This window comes from Callithrix jacchus, chromosome 1 (genome assembly GCF_049354715.1).
Source record: "Callithrix jacchus isolate 240 chromosome 1, calJac240_pri, whole genome shotgun sequence".
Classification (NCBI taxonomy): domain Eukaryota; kingdom Metazoa; phylum Chordata; class Mammalia; order Primates; family Cebidae; genus Callithrix; species Callithrix jacchus.
Window position 1 is genome coordinate 57534333 of NC_133502.1, and position 21935 is coordinate 57556267.

Here is a 21935-nt window from a genome sequence, read left to right on the forward strand (position 1 = left end):
TCCTCTCATACTGGCCAATTCCTACTCATGCTTTGAGATTCATCTATAATGTTTCTTTCTTGGTTTTTATTTATTTATTTATTTGAGACGGAGTCTTGCTCTGTCATCCAGGCTAGAGTGCAGTTGCACCATCTGGGCTCACTGCAACCTCTGCCTCCCAGGATTAAGCAATTCCCTTCCTCAGCCTCCCTGAATAGCTGGGATTACAGGCACCTGCCACCACACCTGACTAAGTTTTGTATTTTTAGTAGAGATGGGGTTTCACTATCTTGGCCAGGCTGGTCTTGAACTCCTGACCTCGTTATCTGCCCACCTAGGCCTCCCAAAATGCTGGGATTACAGCCGTGAGCCGCAGCGCCTGCTCTTGTTACTTTATTAGAGACGTCTCCCATGACTCTCCCCTCTTCCTTTTTGGAAGCCTTAACAGCTTTTTTGTTTGGTTTTGATTTTTAGACTGAGTCTTGCTCTGTCACCAGGCTGGAGTACAGTGGCATGATCTGGGCTAATTGCAAGCTCCATCTTCCAAATTCAAGTGATTCTGCTGCCTCAGCTTCCCTAATAACTGGGACTACAGGTACGTGCCACCATGCCTTGCTAAGTTTTGTATTTTTAGTAGACACGGGGTTTCACCATGTTGGCCAGGATTGTCTCCATCTCTTGACCTCGTGTTCTGCCTGCCTCGGCCTCCCAAAGTGCTTTCTTACCAGAACTTTATGTCCTTTCTTCTATTTAGCGCATATCAGAATTTGTTTTTATATATGCATTTTTAAAAGTCTTTATTTAATATAAATCTCGTTCTTCAGTTGAAGGATCCTTGAGGGCAGACATCATTTTTCTTTAATAATATATCCACCATAGCAATAACAGTTTGGAATTTAATAGGTGATTAATGAATATCTGTTAAATTAATAAGCTAACTATAATAATTAGATCTTTACCTCAATCTTCATAAAGAAAAGGAAATTTAGGTATAAAATATAGTTGTATAAAATAAATTGACTATCTTCAGGTCATGTACAATATCAGGTGGATTTGGTACACAGTGAAGGCATGATTACAAATGATTTGTTTACAGGTAAATTCTGATAATTACATAGTATCTCTTGATGTCTTATGCAAAAAACTTCTCACACAATCATTCAAAGGTTATCAGTATGTTGATGAACATTATAGTGACAGCAATAATTTAGCTTTATAATATTGTTATCAAAGGTCATTGCTGTCACTCTTTCAAGTTCTAAGACTAGAACAAATGTAATATCTGAGCAAGTTAGAAGGAAATGCTTTGAGTTCAAATTATGAGTCCTTTATTCAGCCGGCAACCTAGAGTCAGCTAATGCTCAAAATCTCTCTGCCGGAGGAAGGGGCTTGATTTCCCTTTATACCTTGATTTAGGTAGAGGAGGGAGCAGCCTAGCTGAAGCAGAATTTTACAGAAACAAAACAAGCAATTTAGTAGGAGGAGGCTGGTAAACAGAGGGCAGGAGGTTCCCAGGATTGTTGGTTGCTAAAGATATTTCCGTACGGTCACGAAGCCGGGAAGCAGGGGAACTTTCCATACAGTCAATCACCAAGGAAGGTATTCACAATAGCAGATAGACTTGCCAAGCAGGATGTGGTTATGACGGTTACAGGTACTGTGAACAGTGTGAACCCTCTTAACGGTTCAAAGCTTTCAGTGCAGCCCAGTAATGCACCTGAGGGGCTGCAGCAGAGAGGGAGAGGTTCCAGAGAGCTTTGTCAGGTTTGCAGCCAAGATGGGGTCAGTTAGGCTAACCCAGGTTAGGTTATTACACTAATAACATAAGATATATTATTGATTCAAATGAGAAAATAAAAATAAAAATATGTTTTCATTTAATAGTAACAATTGTTAAAATTAACTAACTGCAGGTAAAATAATGATAAAATGATTACTGGAATCATTAAATAAGTTGTAATGTTGAAAATATTGCATACAAATAACAGGTGGGAAAGCACAATAGGATAACTAGTTATATCAGTGTAAAGATATAACAGAGTTCTCTGTTGGAATCTTGGTTCTAAAACTTGTTGGTTATTTTACTTCAATCGGGCTTGATAGCCTCTCTGATAGGCTTTTTGTGTATATACAAAATTGGCACTGCCATATTTCTTTTTTATTGAGACAGAGTCTAGCTCTGTTGCCTAGGCTGGAGTACGGTGGTCCTATCTCAGCTCACTGCAACCTTTGCCTCCTGTCCTGCCTCAGCCTCCCGAGTAGGTGCAATTACAAGTGTGTGCCACAAGACACTGCTAATTTGTTTGCATTTTTAGTAGAGACAGGTTTTCACCATGTTGGCCAGACTCTTCTTGAACTCTTGACCTCAAGTAAAACGCCTACCTCAGCCTCCCAAAGTGCTTGGATTTCAGGCTTGAGCCACCGTGATGGGCCCATATTTCAAATACTCTGAGATTCAGTAGAATGTTAACCTCATCATTGTTTCACACACCATTAATAAAAACAAAGGCCAACAATTACACTATAGTATCCCATCAATTCTAACAGGAATTCTGATTTCAGAGATGTTAATAGAAACAAAGAATAAGAAATGATTATTTTAAATTAATGAAATACGGTAGAGTTTTTTGATAATTAAATTAGATAATGAATGCACAAAGCTTAACACATGGCTGAAATGTCAGAGCTCAGTAATATCAGCAACACAGAAATATTTGGAAATCTATACTATCTTTAAAATAATTGGGAAGCATAATATAACGTCTAAATTTGAGGGTTGAAGGTTCATCTCTATTTTTAAAGATTTTCTTTATTACAGGGTGAAAAAAAGCATTGGTATGATCATTGTGTTTTTGAACACTTAATTTCTTTTGTCCTTTTCAGTTCATTTCATTTGGTTCTAGAATCCAACTGTAGTGCTTTGACTTAAGAATAAAGAGAAGTAGAAGATTACACAAGTGAAAACATTATCTAAATGGGTTTGCAATCAAAATGTTTGATGCATGAGTTTATTCATTATGTTGAAACATATGTATTTAGATAAATCATCCATGCTTATATTCTTAATACTTCTTTGTCATGTATATTTCTATCATATTTGTCAAATACTTTCAAGATTCAATCATGGGATACAATTCTATGATGATCGCATGTATATTTTCAAGCTACATGCATTTTTGAAGATTAGTGTCTAAACGAAATAACAACTCACCATATATAATTTAGTGAAGTGTTATTATTGTAGCTGTCTAGCTTTATAAATCAGTTAGGTTTTAACTCATTGTAAGAGCGCAGACTGACCTACTTACATTATAATAAATTACTTTTGTTTTATAAACCTTTTTTTGTAATATATCAGATGTCTAAACATAACACTTTGTGAATTAGCAATAAAATAAGATAGATGTCTGGTTCCTTTGAATGACCAACAAGAATAACCTTTGTTGCCAAAAATAATAACTGGTTTTACTTTTAGTGTTTTATATTGCATAGATCACATAGATCACTTAATGCCATAGGTCAATTCTTCATCATCTCTTTCTACTTCCATTTTTTAAATTTATATGCCTCCTCTCCTCCAAATAACTGTAGAAAGTAAATTTTTTAAAGTGTGTCATTAGAAATAAACTCTGCAGAATAACACATTTATATAATAGTATAATTTCTGTGTTTACAACCAAAAAGAAAATCTTTGCAGCTGCAATAAAAAAATGCTAACCTCCATGGGAGTTATTAAAATTTTGATTATTTCATATTTGAATATTGAAGACAATAATGACAGTTTCCATTAAAAAATGAGTAATGGCTTCATTATGAAAAAGCAGAATGGGAAAAATAAAATACCTAATTGGGATAATATGCGTTGTTATTATCAGACTCTAGGCCCAGCATTATTAACACAGTAAATGTGTTAACATACACGTAACTTAAAATCACACATAACAGGCACTTAAATAGATTCATATAAAACAATCACATACAGAAGCATTCTTATAAATAAGAAAAAGAACTTTACATTTTACAATGTCTAAATGTTCTAAAGAATTGTTATCTCAAAACAAATATTCTAAAGGTTTTCTTTTCAAATTCATTAGTGAAATAATTGGGAGTGAGAGAAACCAAATGCTGTCTCTACATTTCTGTAATTTTCTTCTTTCTTGACAATAGAACCTCACATTAATTTATTTGCTAGGTACGTAGATTCTCTAAATGAAGATAACCAAATAGTCTGAAATCCAAGGAGAAATGGGTACCTCCACATAGAGATATGATGTGAACATTGGCTTACCCTTGGCAGAGTGCTGAAGAAGAAACTGAGCAACATAGAAGTAAGCAGAGACAAAAAAAACACTTTATGGCCAAATTATGAGCATTAAAATAATAGAAGCTACTCAATAGAAGTCAATAACTGAGATAACTACAAAATATCCCAAATATTAGAAATGAACACTTCTAAAATTCATGATCTGATGAAAAAGAATTATGGAATAATTGAGAAAATGTTTTGAATTGTAAGAAAATTAAAATGCAATATGTCAAAATGTTTGAGGAGCAGCTGAAGAAATACTTAAAGATAAATTTATACCATTAAATACTTACATAAGTAAAAGGGCCCTAAGTCAGTAACCTAATTTTTTACCTTATTTATACCTTAAGTATAAATAAGAGCAAAGTATACTCAAAGCAAGTAGAAGGAAGAAAATAATGATGAGATCAAAGATAAAAAGTGATAAACCCCAACTGGTTATTTTTAGATTCACTTTCTTGAGATATAATTTATACATAATGAACTGTACATTTAATGTATATAATTTTATTCATTTTCATATATGTATACACCTGTGTAATGATCACCGCAAATGAAATAATGAGCATATCTGCAATGAACAATGATCTCTTTGACATCCTAATATATATCCAGGATCTGCACATATAACCCAGAACCTAAAGTATAATTTTAAAAAAGTTACAGAATATTCTCAAAGTAAATTGGATTTCTTAATTTAATTTTATAGTAAGAATGCCAATTTACTTAATGTTATACTAGACCCCTGAAGACTCAATAATAATAGTGCCCTTGTTCTTGTTGCTTTCAAGTGGTTGCTTCTGAGGTTATGCATTCTTATATGTAGGTTAATGTTTTTCTTATAGTATTGTCAATAATATCAATTTGTTTAATGTTTTTTCTCTTAAACCTATGCTGATAGTGTGAAAAAAAAAAGAAAATATATATCCAGCAGTAAAATTGTTGGCTCATATGGCAGTTTTATTTTCAGTGTTTTGAGGAACTTTCTTACTATTTTCCATAACAGCTATGCCATTTTACATTTCCAAAAAATACAAGAGTTATAAAATGTGTCTTTTGTTTTTTTGACTTGTCCTAATAAGTGTGAAATGATAGCATGTTGTGGTTTTGATATCTGCACGTCCATGTTTACTGCAATATTATTTATAGTAGTCAAGATATGTAAGTTACCTAAATGCCCATTGATGAATGAATAAAGAAAATATGGTATGTTTATGTGAATGTGCATTGGGAGAGTGGATGGGTGTGGGGGTGTGTATATAAACACACCCACAAACACATGCACACACACACATACACAATGGAATATTGTTCAGCCTTAAAAAATAAAGAATTTCTATCATTTGTGACAATGTGGATGAACTGGAAGACATCATGCTAAGTGAAATAAGCCAGTCTCAGAAACCCAAATTTTGTATGATTAACCTGACATGAGATACGAAAAGTAGTCAAACTCATAGAAGCAGAGAACAGATTGAGAGTTGTCAGGGATGTGGGAGATTGTGAAGTTGTTGTTCAATGGATATTAATTTTAATTCACAGGCTGAATAAATTTAGAAGTCTGCTGTATAGATTGTCTAAGGTAGATCTCATGCTGAATGTTCTTACTGTATGCATGCATACACACACACACACAAAGGAACACAAAAAAACTTTTGAAGTTGGTGGATTCTATTTATTACCTTGATTGTGGCGAAGCATGAGTAGTTCTTCAGTAGAGCTGTTAAAAGATTATGAGCATATCCATAACTCCTAAAGTTTTTTGTGCTCACTTTTAATCACTTAATCTCTCTATCCTCTGCTTCCATACTCCCACATTTCCAGACAACCACTGATGTTCTTTCTATCACGATAGATTTATTTACATTTTCTAACATGTATACTAACAAAATTATATAGTATATGTTTCTTATGACTCCTACTCAATATAGTCATTTGGAGGTTTATGCTGTTATATTCTAATTCATTCATTTTATTGCTGAATACAATTCCATTATGTGTATATAATGTAGTTTGCTTTGATAGACATTATGCTGTTTCCTGGTTTTGATTAGCAATAACCTGCCATGAATATTCTTATGAAAGCCTTTGATTGGATGCAAGAATTTATATTTCTGAGATAAATATTAGAAGTGAAATGACTGGGTCATATACTAGAAGTACTTTTAAAGTTTTAAGTAATTTCAAAAAAGGTTTCCAAAGTGATTGTACTAGTTTACATTCCCACGGCAGTGTGTGAGAGTTTGAGTTATGCCATGTTCTTAGGAACATTTAGTGTGATCAGTATTAATTTTAAAAATTCAAATTGGATTTTCATTATATTATGGTTTGATTTACTTTACATTTTCCTAATAATTAGTAAAATTTTGTGGGATGTAAGCCCTCTTTGTATATTTTTATGTGCTTATTTTTTATCTACATTTTTTTGGTGAGATGTCTATTCAAATCTTTTCCCTTGTTTTAGATTTTTTTTTCTTTATTTTTGTTGAGTTTTGAGATTACATTATCTAGCTTGGATATGAGGCCTTTATCAAATATGTGATTGACAAATGACTTCTCTGAGTCTGTAGTTTCTCTTTATTTTAGTTATTTTCATTTTGATTTGACAAAAATAATTGTATGTATGTATGGAGTACAATGTGATGTTTTGATATGTGTATGCAAATTTAATATTACCTCTCCTATTTATATGTTTTATGATTAGAATGTTTAAAATCTACTTTTAAAAGATTTTTGAAATATATAATGCATTATTAACTATGGTCACCATGCTCTTCAGTAGATTCTCTTAAACTTATTCCTGGGGTCAGTTTGGAACTTTGTACCCTGTGACCAGCATGTGCTGTTTTTCCATCTTCCTCACCTCCCAGCCTTTGGTAACCACTGATATAATTCTTTGCTTCTACATGTTAAACTTTTTTTTTTTTTTTTTTTTGGAGAAAGAGTTTTGCTCTTGTTGCCTAGGCTGGAGTGCAATGGTGTGATCTTGGCTCACCACAACCTCTGCCTCCCGAGTTTGAGCGATTCTCCTGCCTCAGTCTCCCGAGTAGCTGGGATTATAGGCATGTGCCACCATACCCCCCTAATTTTGTATTTTTTAGTAGAGACAGGGTTTCTCCACGTTGGGCAGGCTGATCTCGAACTCCTGACCTCAGGTGATCTGCCTGCCTCAGCCTTGCAAAGTGCTGGGATTACAGGCGTGAGCCACAATGCCTGGCCTGCCTACATCTTAAACTTTTTAAGATGTCACATATAAGTGTAATCAGGCAGTATTGGTCTTTCTGGGCCTTGATTACTTCACTCAGAATAATATTCTTTGGTTTAGTCATATTGTTGCAAATGGCAGAATTTTCTTTTAATTTAAAGACTATATAGTACTGACTGCATTATATATACAGTATCGCTTTTTAAAAATCCATTCATCCATTGGTGGACACAGGTTGATTTAGTAACTTGGCTATTGTGAATAATGTTGCAGTGAACACTGGAGTGCAGAAACCTCTTGAATATATCAATTTCAGTTCCTTTGGCTATTTACTAAGAGGTGGAATTATTGGATCATATAGTAATTCAGATTGTCTTTTCATCCCATTAGTGTATTTTTTAAAATAATAGCTCTTAATATTTTATGAAAACCAGTTTATTAACTTGTTTATGTTTAAGGTTTTGATTTTTTGTGTTGTATTTTTACTTACATAAATGGTGAAAATTTATAATGTACTTTCATTGTACAGCTTCTTCTATGCTTTGTACTATATTTAAACTTTAAGCTTTAAAATTGTGAATATTAAAATAAGAGAGAATCTCCAAAATTTTGTTACGTTTTTGTTTCTTGTGGACTTTAATTTTACATAGCCAAACACATTCATAGGGAAAACTGTCATTTTATGGCAAGTCCTGTGATTCAATCTTCTTAATGTTGTTATATTCTCTCAGTCATTATGTCATCATTCTTTTCTTAACAGGCATATTAGCTGGTATCTTCTTATTTCCCAATCATGTCTTTACCCAACCAAACCTCAAATATTACCAAACGAAACTCGAACTTTCCAACACAAATTTAAAAATCAAATCTAATATTACCCTTCCACCTGAAAACTTCTACTTCCATCCCAAACTGCGTAAAATTTAAATATTATGACAAAGCTTTCTTTCTCTTTGCTTTGTCTGAAAAGCTTCGTCTGAAAGAGGATATTATGGATTGATTTACTTAGGCTGCATTCACACTTCTGGGATATCGTTTTTTATAAAAGAGGCTGGCAATGTTAAAAATAATTTGGAGAATCTGGATTCTGAATTGTAGTTAAGTTTTTTTCATTTATATGCATCCATTTGAGAGTTGGAAGGCAGAAGTGAGGTAGGCAGCATTTCCTCAGTGCTATTTCTGCTAGCATTAAAAGTCTTAGAGAAGAGGTGAATCGAGAGACTGATGCAGTAATGCCTGGACTCAACCTTGCAGGATCTAATCATCAGCTTCATGAGTATGTCAGTGGCAGTTACTGTTTCAGCCAGAGATCATCTTCAGGGGAATTGTCAATCAACGGGTAGCAGATGGTGGTTGTACAATGGTGAGGGCAGTTACAACATCCTGAGATTTAATTGAAGCTACATTAAATTGGTTGTTTTTATATTAAAGCCATTTAAAAAGTAGACTTCTGAGTTTACTTTCCTCATATCTTCACTATTTTTGCTTGCCCATAATTTTGTGCAATAAATCAATTTTTCTTTAAAACACCTTAGAAAACTTTTATTTACTGCATCCCTTTTGTATCAGAAGTTCAGGCATTGATTATTTGACCTGGTTGAATATGTGGGGGCTGAAGAACAATCCTGATGGCACCAGAAAATAAGAAACTGATAGTCTAATAACCTGTTAGCAAAATTGTTATGTAATCAATCAGCTGTGGTCACCTGGAATAAAGTATCTGAAAGACCAAGTTTGACAAAATGGATTAACTGCAAATTAGAGCATAAAATATGGAAATAAATACTTAGGGACTTTGTATTTTGACGAATTTTCTAGGTATATTGTGTTCTGGTGCAAATAACCCTTTCAAGGAGCAACAAAAGTTTCAGTGCCTGGCTCTTCCTAGCACTTAAAGAAAAAATGGCTTATAAGATTCTGGATGTTGAAGATAGTGTCATGTATTTGATATGTTGCTCTGACTCATTCACTGAATGACTAACAAAATTCAGAACAAGAGAAGGCCAGCGAATCTAGGCTGCAGAGCACTAGCATTTGATGTGTCTTCTATTTAGGAGAACCAGAAGTTATCAATACTACCTGTGATCTCATAATCATTTGAAGAAATAATGAATGTAGTTGCTCCACAGATATACAGATATATGAAAACTTTAGTAATTTTACTCCATTAGCCTTTATTATTTAATAAAAGATATACTTTAAAGATTTGCTTTTTCATTTTCTTATAGGATGCCAGGTAGATTTTTACCAAACTAGAAGATGAATAAGCATCATCTGGAGTTTATAATGGTGACTGATAGCACTGTGAATCTTTGCCGTTGTGAAGAGGGTAAGTGAATCTTTATAAAATGGGTGGTTTAATAATGCTGGAGATACTGGTTCTACTGCTAAATTTGGGAAGTAAAAGTACTCGTGGAAGTGTATATATAAATATTGAATACTGAAAAAGATGATCAATGGAGAATATTGTAAGTTCAATTGTTTGTCATGAATACCTTCTTATACTGAAAAGTAATTGTCTATAAAAGTTAGGTTCTATAAATTAAATGAATTTTTATGATATTCGATAGATAAGGTAAAATCAATCTTTTTGCTGCCCTTTCAGCTGGCAGTAGAAGTCACAGCAAGGTGAATAGTAAGTGGAAACTTAAGTGGTTGGATTCAGTGTTCTAGTATCTGGTGACTGCTTTGAGGATATTTAAAGGTCAACACATGGGCAGTGGCTCCTTTACTTGAAGCACAGCTTAAATAAAATAGTTTGCCCTGGCTGTCTATACCTCCTGGGGCAGTTTCATGATATATACTTCTCTAGCCATCTCAACGAATCTGTAAACTCTTAATTTCTTTTATTAAATCCTTCCCTCTTAAATGCCAAGAATTGATAAGTTTCTTGCACTAATTTAATCTCTTCATTTCTGAATTCAAATCTGCCTTTATCTATACTGTCTCATTCTTCAACATCTGGCTTTTTCCAAAGATACAATATTCTTTCATGGCTCAAGTTTCAGCACATATTATTGTAACTGCCTCAGTAACCCTCTTTGCCACCTGTATATTCTTACACTTAAATTAAAAAAAAAAAGTATATGGTGAAGTCTTTCCTGCAGAGTTCCCATTTATACTTTGATGTACTTATGACTGTTTTTACATACATAACTTATGCTGTCATTATTTCTTCAAATTTCTTTTCCTATGTTAAATTTCAAATTTCTTGGTATCTCTCAGTATCTAGCACATGTTCTGGCACAAAGTAATAACTCTACATTTATTTATTTTTTTGAGTACCTGAAAAAATACAATTTTTAACTTTATTAGTTTTAAATGGTACTTATATGATTGTTTTAATGTTTAAAAAATTTTACTATATTTTACTTCCCTATTGTTTGCTTATTACATTATTAATCTTCCTTACTTAGATATTTTAGTGATATAACTAAAATTAGAAATTAAAAAATTGAAAGAAAAAAAATCCTTCAAATTAGAATCCATTTCTAATTCCAGTTAGGTCAGATGACTAGCATTCTATAGGTATTATGAGTTAGGCAAAGGGGTGGTTTTGAAAATAGGAAGTAACCACAGTATGCAAAGCTATAAAATCATAGGTAGTAGGGAGTCATTCAGATTAGGAAAGGTGATTTTCTGCCAATCGTCAGTGAGGTTTTCAAGTCCTCTCCCACTGAAGCCACAGATGGCATTTATGGGCAACCACAGGAAACAATGACAGACATATTGTGAAAAATGGATAAAAGCCACAACTCTAGCATATTCACAGGTGTGTGAAACAACAAATTTGTAAAGGAACTAACTGTAAGGGACTTACATTCAATAAACAATCTACGCCTCAGAGATCCTAAGTTGACTAATTATGTATATGCTGATAATATTTTCTTAATTTCCCAGACAAGAACTATTGAGTGGGGTGGGCCCAAACAGGTCTTTTTTGTTTTTCTCATGATATCATAAAGAAGGGTCTGTCTCTTTTAGCAAAGTTGTGTAGGGAGGCCTATAAAGTTGAATTTAAGATCATCTGAGAGCAATTACTGAGGGATTGTGTTGAGAGGCCCATCAAAGAGAGCCCAATGGCAAGCAAACCTGAAGCAAGTTTTGAGAAGCAAAATGCAAAGCCAGAGGAGAGTTTGAGAATCATGGGGGATTAGAATAAGAATCAGGTGACCAGGTCACAAAAACAGGCATCACTGTGGGTGAATGATGCAGAGAGTGGGTCGGTGCTCTTCATTGGGGTTTTGTGATGATTGATAGATCCATTTATGGGACTAACAACTTTCCCAGATCACAACATGTGTGTTGGAAGAAAGTGATCTGTCTGCTTTGGAAATAGAAAACAGCCTCCATAAGAAAGGACCCTAACCAGAATCAATACTGAAACAATTCTCTGAAAACTTTCTGTCAGAAAGTACATCAAGTGGTTAGCATAAAGATAAAAAACATAGCACATAGGTCAGCTCTTTCTGTTTTTGAATTTATCCTTGTTCTGTAAACTTTGTCAACTTGTTTATTCTAAACCTCTGTTTCCTTTTATAGAAAGTGTGCTAATGTCATTAATTTCTGAATATTACTTCTAGTTGCTGAATGTAAACTATATCTTAATGTATATTTATGATTTATCTCACGGTATCAATTCAGATATTTGCAACAATTTATTTTTGTTATAAGTTTTTGAGCTAATAGAACTCTATCAGGTGAAATTAATGTAAAACATTTTTACTGGCTGAATGTGTTCAGTTGTTGCAGGCAAATTCCTGGTCCCCACAAATGAAAAACCTAATACTATCCTTTACAAAATGATTAAAAAAAAAACTATTCTTGTTTTGAGGTGCCCTTCATTACCTCGGCCATTGACCCTCAAATTATCGCTCTTCTTATCTGTTTAAAAACTAAATATTTCTGTAGTAGTAAATGTAATTCTAGTTACCTTTCATTACATAGTCACAGGAAATTTAATCCCCATTAAATTGAGTTGCCACTTCACTTGATGTTTCTTTGAATCATATTTACTCAAGGAGGAAGGCTAAGTTTTTCTAAGGCCAAGTATTTTCATGTTAATTAAACTTAAATTGCAGCAGTAGAATCTGAGAGAACTGGAATCATGTGAAAGAAGGTTACTATTAAGTTTAATGTTTGCTCAGACTCAAGATTAGCTAGATTTTTGGCTTTAACAAAAGGTTACAATTCAGGAACTGTGCTGTTGAACTACTACCCAATATCCAATAAAGTAAGTGGATAATCAACCACATTCATGAAGAGTAATGGCATATTGATTAAGCAGTCCTACAATCTTTCTTTAGATTATACTCAAACATACATCCTGAAAAGTCAATGACAAAGTGGAAGTTAAATAAAGGAAATCTTTATAGTGTTTCCATTGATTCCAGAAAGGGCTTGGAGGCTTAAAGTCCATCAAAGGTCCCAGTTCGATGTTTTGATCCTGGTTATCAGAGAAGTAGATCAAAATTCAAGTAAAAGTAAAATATAAATTTATGAAAGATTATCTTATATTAAAGAAATTTGAATAAATGTGTAATTCTTTAAGAAACTGCTTCTTGTATTTCTAGTATTTTTTCAAGTCAGTGTGATATTACAGTATGCACAGATTGTGTTTCTTTTACAAACTGGTTATTTTGTATATTTATATGTATGTATATTTATATGTATGTATAAACTGGTATGTATATTTATATATATGTACGTATATATATGTATGTGTATATACACGTACATATATATAAATATACATACATTATATATAAATATACATAAAATTCACATACATTATATATAAAAATATATATATAAATTATATATAAAAACACTTGCATTATATATAAATATACATGAAAAATAACCAGTTTGTAAATATATACATATATACACATATATATCTGTGTTTATATGTATATACACATACATAAAATTTATATAATATGTAAAGACACGACCTTTATTTTTAGTCTCTATATCTTCTCTACTTAGGAAAGTTTGCACTGCAGAGGTCAAAGCACATATATAACATGCATATAGCTCTAAATACAACATATATTTGTGTTGATAATGTAGGCAAATATTAATGTTTACCACTCGTACATGACATCTCTGCAAATGCTGAGAAATATATGTAATGTGCTTATACTACACACATATACATGATCTATGTTTCAAGCAAATGAGTATAATTTGAGTAATTTTAATAATATTTTATTTGAACTGAAGTAGAAAAGATTATGAAAATATATTTTCTCCATTTAAATTGCTAAGAAAACTTACAAAAATCTTTTCAAAATTTGGGAAAAAAATTAATAAAAAGACAATATATACAAGAAAAATTATCTATTTTCTGCATTTTGTGTGTGTGCTACCATATGCTACAGGAATGACATAAATAGAGCAGGATTCAGATTCTAAGATGATATCCTAAGTGCTTTCTGGAGATGGCACTGGAACGACTGCCCAAGTGCTCCAGCACTCTTAAATACATCTCTTTTTCTGAAGGTTTCTCTAGCCATGCTGTTTTCAAAATACAATGACCCAACATAGAGTCAGCTACAATAAAAAATGATTAATTTCTACAATCCTCCATTAAATCATCAGCCAACTCTCTGAAATCATGGCAGCCTCTTTCTACTCTCAGAAGCAAAGAGAACTAGGCTTCTCAAGCAAATGTGTGCTAATTAAAGTAGCAGAGCTATCTTCATTGTTTCTTAATGTGATCATTACTATTTCATTTTAAAAAGTAATTCACCACACTAATAACTCTACAATACAGTTACCCTCAGCTGAAATACAGCTCATAATTATAGAGATTCAGATATAACAGGAGTTATGTCATTTCTATCAAAATTGGTATAAAAGAAAATATGCATTGGACAAGTTAAACACAAAATTATTGCGATAGGGGTTAAGACTATAGCAATAGAAATAGATACTGAACTCCACTAGGGGAAAAAATGTAGGAGAATTTTTAAGCACTGAATGTAATCAACAGTTGCAGGCAAATCCTTCAGAGGAAATGCACTGGAGGATGTAAGGATGGAGACTGGTTAATGTGATTGTGTCATCTGTATTTGTGACCTGGCGCTTATTGAAGTTAGGCATCCACCTTCCCACAGAGACTGGTATAGAGACAGTATCTTTCTGATAATTACTTTCAAAGTGATGGCTCTCAGGTTCTTGCGAAAGACATCCCTGGGTTGTAAAACTGACAAAAGGTGGGGAGAAGGGTGACATCTCAAAGAGGCAGAGAAAGAGTTTATAATTGTATGTTTTCTAAATTAAATGCCCTAACGAAGAATATCAGGACCCATACTCAGAAAGAAAGCTGTTTGAAGTTTAGTCAAGCTGAGGAGACCTTTAATACCCTCTAGGTAACAGTCAAGCTGAAGGGACCTTTAAGACCCTTTAGGTGAGCTCTAGCCATAACCTACGTAATACCTAGAGAAGGCTGAAACAAATGGAGCATTAAAGAGCTAACTTTAAACATTCCACACAAGATAAATGTTTTTATTTTTTGTCTTATGGAATTTACTTTACATTATCCCATGCCTGCCCCCTACATAGAGTTCATTGTACCACACTTCATTTCCTCTAGATTTTTCACTGTATTCTCTTAACTTAGTTTGCACTGTAGAGGTCAGAAGGCACATATAGCACATAGCATGGGTATATAATGGATCATTATTACTGTTACAGGATATTGGTGCAAGTCTTAAGTAATTTCACACAATGAAGTTATGGGGAAAAGAGAGAAAATGTGTGAATAATTTTCTCAAAGTCAAAGAGAAAAAGAACAAAAGAAAAATGTGAAAATTACAGCAGCCAAATAAATGAATAAATTTGCAGGTTTGTTTGTTTCTTTTTTTCTGAAATTTACTGGTAATTGAGGATAATTTTTGTTTTTAATTTTGTTTTAGTTAATTAGAAAATTATTGTAATTTGCCAATTCATTTACTTTCTTCATGTAAACAGAAATTAACTCTGCTTTAAGTTGTAAATGGAGTCAGTGAAATGAAAATTACAAAAACTTTGTCATCAACGCTGTTTATCAAGTAAGTGTAGCTGTCAAATATTATGTATTTCAGATGTCACCCTAAACCTGAAAAGAATTGTGGCCATGCAGAGATCTGATGATGACTGACAAATCATGTTCAGAAGTTCTGAGTACAGCAGGTACCATCTGTGAGAAACTGAGCCTCGCAGACTTTAAAGGACATAATCAGCAGCTTACGGAGTAAATGCTGCATAAGCTGCTCTCTGAGTGAGCCCCACCTTGACATGGCAGTAGAAAGGGAAGATATTGTAATGTAAAACCCTGTATTTATATAGATCATTCCTTGAAAAGCTCTTAAATCCTTAACAGATTCTGAGCTCATCAATCCTTAAATTCCAATGGAATAAGAATTATAGAGGCATGTAATTCTCAAAATAATTATTTAGTATCCAAAAAAGACAATTTTCTATTAGCCTCTCTGTTTTATGAATACTTATGTGATCTTGATAAGGGGATTACTTTTGTTAGATAAACTCAATATCCAGGGAATTTTGAAAAAAAAAAATAGTACAGAGATTTATCCTGTTTTAATATACATATTTCTGTAAGGTTCTTTAAATCCTTTTTTGAACTCTGTAGTAAGTAAACAAACACACGTTCAAAGTGGTAAATTACTGCATTTAGGTGGAATTCATGATAATTCATCCACAAATGATAGCACAAGTCTACCAGATGTGCTTACTGGGAGCAACACATTTCCTAAATAACTAATTGGTTATATGCAATGTTGCTAATTTGTCTTTTCTATATTTTCATTTATATCCATTGCTAATGTCATTACATTAGCAGAGGTCCTCTCAGCATCCCCATACAACACTCAGTCTCCACTATCCTCAGAATGCAAGATTCAACATACCAAGGATCAAGGTGCTAAAATCATACCTGGCTTACATTAGAGATTAAATACGTATTTGTCAAGGGAATGAACAGATGAATACATGAGAAATGAATAAAATGATTTCCTAACATTCTGTCTTGCAACTCTACAATGCATTCTACACCTTCAACTAATCTTTTCATGGTATTTATATCAAACCAGAGTCGGTCTTCTTTAAGAATTTATTTTTGTCATTTTGCTTCTTGTGATTAGAATGGCCTCCCATTATCTGTTATATGTGAAAATCCAATGAAATTTACAAGAAAAAAACTAAAATTTTAAATAATCCATAACCTTCTTTACAATATAGCCCTTAAGAATCACTTTCTCTTGTGAGTTTTTATTGGAATTTATAATTTTCCTCCAAATACTAATTTAACATTATTAAATTGAATATAACATAAAGTGTATGCAAACTAAAAATAAGTTATATAAAAAACACAAAATAATTTTTTTCGATTTCTTTTCTTTTTTTAAAAAATAAACATGGAGACTGGGATCTCAGTATGTTGCCTAGGCTGATCTCAAACTCCTGAGCTCAAGTGATTCTGCTTGGCCTCCCAAAGTGCTGAGCTGGAGTTACAGGCATAAGCCATCATGCCCAACCTGAAAATAATTTTTATACAGAATCAAAAAGCCCACCACTAAGGAATTATTTTTATTAACATTTAAAGTTCATCAACTTATGTGATATGTAGATAACATTTTTAAATAGAAAAAAATAAGCAAATGAAAGAAAGGAGAAATTGATCTATACAAAGTATATTTTAGAAAACATTAATCATTTTAATTTTAATGAAAATCATTAAATTTAGTATTGCTTTCATATAAGCAAGCACCAATTAACAAAACAAAATGGACTATATTGTGAAAATATAATTATTTCATTACAACTAAGTATTAATTCCTCAATCTTCTCTGCAAAGCATAGATAAATAACTTTAGAGCTGCTAAGCTTTGTAAGCTGCATTTCCTACATTAGAGAATATCTATTTTTCAATAAGAATAATATGAAATATAGAAAATATTTATTTCCTAGTTTTCATATAGTCAATAACCTCTTCTTTGAAAATCTCTAATGTCCGTAATTGCTTGGCCTTGTTTATGTACGATTGTTAGTTGCTCACCCATGAGTGGATAAATAGGTAGATAAAGGGGTGAAACGGATTGATGAATGGATTAATAGATATTGCTCATCCATATTTGTATCTGGCTTCTGTATTTCAGAATTTGTTTCTTTGATTTACCCTTTGACTGGCTGCATTTAATCATTATTCTCTTTTCAAAAAGGGCTCAATATATTTTTTGTCTGTTTCTTATTTGTAAAAGGATATCTAGACAGGATATGCCATCTAAGGATCATGCTCTCCTCTTTCAGAATTTTGTAAGCAACTTTTTACTACCTTGAGATAGTACATTGATATGCAGAATCTGAAGTACAGCTCATGAAAAAATATTTGAAGTGGCAAAAAATCTTCAGTAAACTGGATAAGATGGTTTTATATGAATGCAGAAATTAATATATAGGTTAAAAAAACATAAAACAAAAAAACAGAACTTTATTTTTCTGTATTAGATAGCATGTAGGTATATAATTATTAAACAGGGGTATATAGAAATCAAGAAGACCTTATAAAAGAAGGCAGAGTGACCAACTCAAAATTTTGTTTTTGAGAAACAGAAATTTGCATGGAAATTGAGATAGTAACAGTGGTATCATCCTGTTAATCTTCCACAATCTGCAGAGGATAAAAACAAGCTATCAGTATAGCAAAAACAATTAGTAGAAAGCTTGCACAGCAAGACCTCTTTCTAAGTATATAATAGAGCATAGTTAACTATCATCATCATACTATGCGTTAGATCTCCAGAAATTATCCAACTTGCATAAGTGGAACTTTGCACCCTTTGGCTAACATCACTCCTTTTCCCGTTTCTTCCCCTACACCCTGACAATCACCATTCCTCTTTCTGCTTCTACAAATTTAGCTAATCCACTTTCCACATACAAATAATATCATTCAGTATTTCTTTATATTGCTTACTTATAATTTGCTAAGAGGATAGATCTTAAATCGCAATACACATGCACACTGGTAACTATGTAAAGAAAATAGGGATGTTAATTAGGTTGATTGTGGTGATCATTTCACAATGTATATGTAGATCCAAACATCAAATTGCATACTTTAAATACATATGATTTTTATATCTCAATGACATCTCCATAAAAAAAGTTTTTTCTAAAAATTTCTTTAAGGCTTTGGTCAAAAATAGTAAATAGCTTATTAACAGAGATATTTAAAAACACTGTCAGGAATTCTGGCTAATCTAAGAGTCAGACTGATTTAGGACTTAAGAAAAACTTAGGAACTATAGAGAGAACTCAGAGATGCAGAAATTTTACCATGATTATCTTCTTTCCTTAATCTCTTTACTTTTTCAATTTGTAATTCTCTTCTTACATATAATAGGATTCAAAAAGGCTAAAATTAAGAGGATAATATATCTGTCAATTAGATTTTCTATTCTGAATTACAATATCCATGTGTATTTTTTTTAAAGCATGATAGAAAAAAATGGTCAATTCTCACAAATGTTTTGGCAGAGTGAGACCAGTTTGCTCAACTTTTTGGGAGTGGTTTTTGAAATATAAAAGACAGTAGAGTAAATTTTTTATATAAGACAATCTCATTGAATTCAATAGCAACTGCCTTTTGTAAAATGTACCACAAACTCAGTAGTCAGATTACCTGATTTTAATTTTGATGTTCAATTACTAGTTGTGTGCTCTGCCAATTACTTAACCTTCTGGAAGTCAATTTTTTCCTATGGATTTTTCTCCCAGTATAATTCTAAAGGTTGAAAAACACACTTGAGATGAGGACACTTGGAAAGTGTAAAGCACTCACCAATATACACAATAATTATGAATATTTTTTCAGTAAAATTGTGTGCTGATAAATGAAAATAAGCTGAAGTATTTTGAAGGTTTTAATATTACGGTAGCTCAATAGAAATTTCCTATATATTTCTTATTTAGAGAATCAAAGATTAAATAAAATACATATTGTTCATTATTTTTTATTTTCTATTTGATCTGTCAGCAAGAGCAACTCTACTAATAGAGAAACAAATTAGTTGCATAAACAAAGTTGTATAAGATTTTATATTTTTTAATAGAAATAGAACATTTTCTACAATTGTCAGAATAACTTACATGACAGAAAGTTGCTGTAGCTTTGTATCCTAATTATTCAGATAATCAAGTTATTGTCCTCCAAAATGTTGTCTTTAAAATTTGAGAAAAAAAATTCATGCAGATTTTATGAGAAAAAGATTCTAATTTTTATCCTTGCAGATCTTACATATCAGCTTAAATCACATAAGTTCATTGGAATGGTTATATTATCTTTTACTTAAATATTGCGTAAGTATCAAAATATAATTTGTGATAATTTAAATTGAAAATGTCCTAAACAGAATAATTTTCTCTCCAATTTTACATACTTTTTAATTTTAATGTGAAAATGCAATAAAGCAAAATTCAACTAGTAGTTCTATGTTTAGCTGTTGATTTTGAATAAAGTAAATTTATGACATTACATAAAATAAAATATCTTAGTGAATTTACCATCAAGGAAAAAATGAACTACACGCCAAAAGAACTGTTTTAGAATTTAATGTTTATGTGGCTTCCTTTCATGTTCTGGGGAGGATATAAGATAATTGAATTCAAGTATTCTCTCCTGCAATAGAATAATATCTAACTAACTATATCAAACAGTTTGAGAACAATTGAATAGATGCATTATACTATGAGAGAAGAAACATTATTAAAGCATGTTTAATCAAATGAAATCTTATAGAGTAGATATTGAGTGAATTTTAAAGTATTGATGTGATTTAGGCAGAAAACGATAAATGGCACAGAGCATAGAAACTACCAAATTTATTGGAAAAAAATGAGAAGAAATTTCTTACTGGAATTGAGGGTAATACTGGAGATTCAGGAAAAATTAATTTAGGGGAAAGTTAGCATAGAAAAAATGGTTAGCCAAAAAAGTTCACTAAACTCAAAGGAATATTATAATGAAAATAATATATTAAGCTCTTTATATAATAATGGTGAATATTTCATGAAAAACTGATTAAATGAAATAGATGATAAGGAAATGGAGAGAAGCTGGCTAGGTAGGAGCTTCTGTCTCACTAAAGTTTGAATAGGACAGCAGAATGAATACATCTCTTGTGCCATCACACATAGCTGCTATTAATTTAGTACATGCAATGTGTTATGCAGTGACTCAGCACATGCACATTATTTATTGTTTTTTAATTTTTTAAAAATTGAAAATGTAGAGGTCATTATCTTCATTTATAATATGAGAAAACCGAAAATTAGAAAGGTTTAAGAGTTTTTTAAGACTCTGTAGTGTTTGGTCCTAGATTTTAATCCCATCTGCTTAGTTTCAGATGCAGTCTTTCTCTACTATACTTTCTGATTCTTAACATGATGACCAATTTCTCATTGGAAAAGGAACATCTAAGACATTTTACAAGAAGTAAAGTAGAATATGGTGATGAGTTAGATGAGAGAATTAGACATTGGAAAGTTTAAGATGACTTGAAATCTCTCACTTTGGCTTAGAATAAATGAATGGAACTATGGCAGAAGAGTTGGAAAAGATATGTATTCAATTTTGGTAATAAAGCTTTCTGTAATAGATTGCCAACAACAGTTGATGGCTGTAACTAACAATCTCTTTTAGATCCTTTTCCCTTAGAGATACAGATTCATGCGATAAATCATCTATTTCCAAAATTGCTTTGAGAAAAACATTAATCAAATATTTGCCGCTGGATAACAAGAATTTCCATTCTTCTAGCAAGTGTAACCTGTATTTCCAGTTATTAGATGATGGCTGCACTAGGGAGGGTATCATCTTAGATAAGACAGAGATCATTCTTTCAGGTTAGGGAAATTTTCGGTCAAGTCTAACATCTGAGGGCTATCATCTAGTAGCACCTTCAGTGACTGGACAAATAAATCTTTAATCCTGAAAGAGAATTTGAGCACATGATACAGTGTCCACCACATGTAATATACATTAACTGTTTTCATATTTATAACTCTGAACAATGTCAGGTACCATCATTTTTTATATTTTATACACTGGAATATTTACATTTAGAAAATTATTTTTTTTCTTCCAGCTCTTTTAGCTAAGTAAAAGGATGACAATACATTTGGATCTTTTTTATCCCAAACTATAACTGCATTTCCAATATTTATTCTACCATATTATGTAGTCAGATATAATCCAAGTCTGCTATAATCTATCTGTAAGATTTGTGAAATTAGGAAGCCTATAATGTGTCATCAGATCTTATTCAGTCATGTCTCCCAGAGGGTGAGTCTTGTTGCTTTTTTACTACTGGCTGGTTTCTATTGCTATTACAATACATTTTGAGATTGTTTATCTATCAAACCTAGACTAAGAAA

The 21935-nt window shown here is 32.2% G+C and overlaps 1 long non-coding RNA gene across 1 annotated transcript; it reads left to right on the forward strand.

The window, feature by feature from the left end:
- Positions 1 to 451: 451 nt before the first annotated feature.
- Positions 452 to 16733, forward strand: LOC144578771 (uncharacterized). The gene is made up of 3 exons (XR_013525168.1): positions 452 to 574; positions 9719 to 9819; positions 15584 to 16733. It is a non-coding gene; the product is annotated as an uncharacterized LOC144578771 (long non-coding RNA).
- The last annotated feature ends 5202 nt before the right edge of the window (positions 16734 to 21935 follow it).